The sequence below is a fragment of the Nomascus leucogenys genome, chromosome 21 (genome assembly GCF_006542625.1).
Source record: "Nomascus leucogenys isolate Asia chromosome 21, Asia_NLE_v1, whole genome shotgun sequence".
Taxonomy (NCBI): Eukaryota; Metazoa; Chordata; class Mammalia; order Primates; family Hylobatidae; genus Nomascus; species Nomascus leucogenys.
The window spans coordinates 76,907,273-76,909,246 of record NC_044401.1 but is presented as its reverse complement, the minus strand read 5'-3'; positions in this window follow the sequence as shown (position 1 = coordinate 76,909,246).

Genomic DNA, 1,974 nt, shown 5'->3' with positions numbered 1-1,974 from the left:
AGGACAGCCAAGACCTCCACCAGGACAATAGTGAGGGCTCCAAACACCTCGAGATATGGAGCTAAGCAGCTCTGCGAATTCTCCCACTCTCAGAGGCACAGAAAATGACTCATTAGAAGTCAGGCAGTGGGGCCACGGCCTCTATAAGATCCTCTCTGTAAGAGAGAGGAAGGGAAACCATCACTCCATCATGCCTCCATTGGATACCTGGTTTTATAGTTATAAATGCATGTGTTCACTTATTCTGTGCCTAATCCCCTGAAGAAACTAAAACAATCTTGATTCTGTATGAAAACCACACACGGAATATTCTTGCAAAAAAAAAAAAAGGAAATTCAGACTTTATAACTAATTTAGGCTAACATGATTATAACGGGAAGAACAGAGCCAGGTAGATGGGGCACAGGAATAGGATGGAAATGCTTCACTATCTACCGCTTTTTGTAGATAAAGCGTGTAAATGTGTTATTTTTCAAAAATTGAAAGTTCGAACGTATACAGTTAAACCTTTTCAGATTACTCTGAAAGTAAACCATTTCAGGAAAATGGAAGTGAGCATTTCCTGTCAGGGTAAACAATTCCTTCCATTTTTCAGTCAAATCTCTTTAAGCTAAGCTGAGCATTCTTGCTTAGATTCCACACTCTGTGGGCATTAAAATCCTAAAGTAAAAACCCACGTTTTTCCAAAGAGATTCCAGACCCTCTTAGTGCGTGGTGGATTACCAATAGCAGCAAAGCCTAAAATGTTGTCTGTCTTAATTGACGGGACAATAAGCATTGATTTTACATATATAGGTGTGTTGGCTGTATTACTGCAATTACATGGCATGTTTTATTCATGAGAGAGTCCCCAGACTGCCTTGGTGATCATCAGAACCAGTTTCTCCCTCTCAAATGAGCACCAAAAAGGGCTGCATAATGACAGTCATCAACAGAAAATTAAAGGTTCTTGCTTTTTCTCCCATTACATTGCAAGATAATTAAAGCTCAGACCAATACAATGTTGAACATCTTTATTCAGAAATTTGATTTCCACTAACATCAGACAGGAATTTAAATGCTTTAGGCCAGCTGCTGGCAACTTTACTGGGTGGACCAATGATAAAGACACAGTCTTTTCAACTTGTTTTGCCAGTGCCCAACCAAAGAGAGGGAATAGGCCTGGCAAGTGGACCCTCTGCTTTGTGCCTACTGGCTCCAGGTAACACAGCCAAAAGAGCTGTTTTATTGAAAAGAGACAAACCACTAAAAAAAAACAGTGTTATATAAACTATGGAACATGAGAGGGTCTAATTCTGATATGCACTATTTCCATAAAGCCTGACTCTCTCCTCATTTGTGTGGGTATACTGGCTGTCAACATAGGAGTTTTTTCTTTTTATTTCAACTTTTATTTTAGATTCAGGGGGTACATGTGCAGGCTTATTACATGGGTATATTGCGTGATGTGGAGGTTGGGGATACAAATGATCCCATCACCCAGGCAGCAAGCATAGCACCCAATAAGTACTTCATGGCTTTCAGTCCATGCCCTCCTCCTCCTTCCCCCTGCCCCCCCATGTAATCCCCATTGTCTATTGTTCTCATCTTTTTGTCCATGAGTACCCAATGCTTAGCTCTCACTTATAAGAGAGAACATACCATAGGATTTTAATAGCAAAGCCCCATTATAAAGACAAGACCATCCTAGTGCAGATCATTATCAGACAGCAAGAGCACTGGATGTACAGAAAGGGGTCAGAAAATGTGGATAGGAAACTTATTAGAGGGAGACAGGATAGATAGATAGATAGATAGATAGATAGATAGATAGATAGATAGACAGACAGACAGACAGACAGACAGAAATATGTAAGGACCTGGCTAAGATCAAAGATCAACTGGGACAGTGACAGAAACGCAATGGCATTCCGTAAATGTGGGCACTGTTATTGACAAAGAAGCAGGGTAGGTTTGTATAAGTTACGTGGCCAG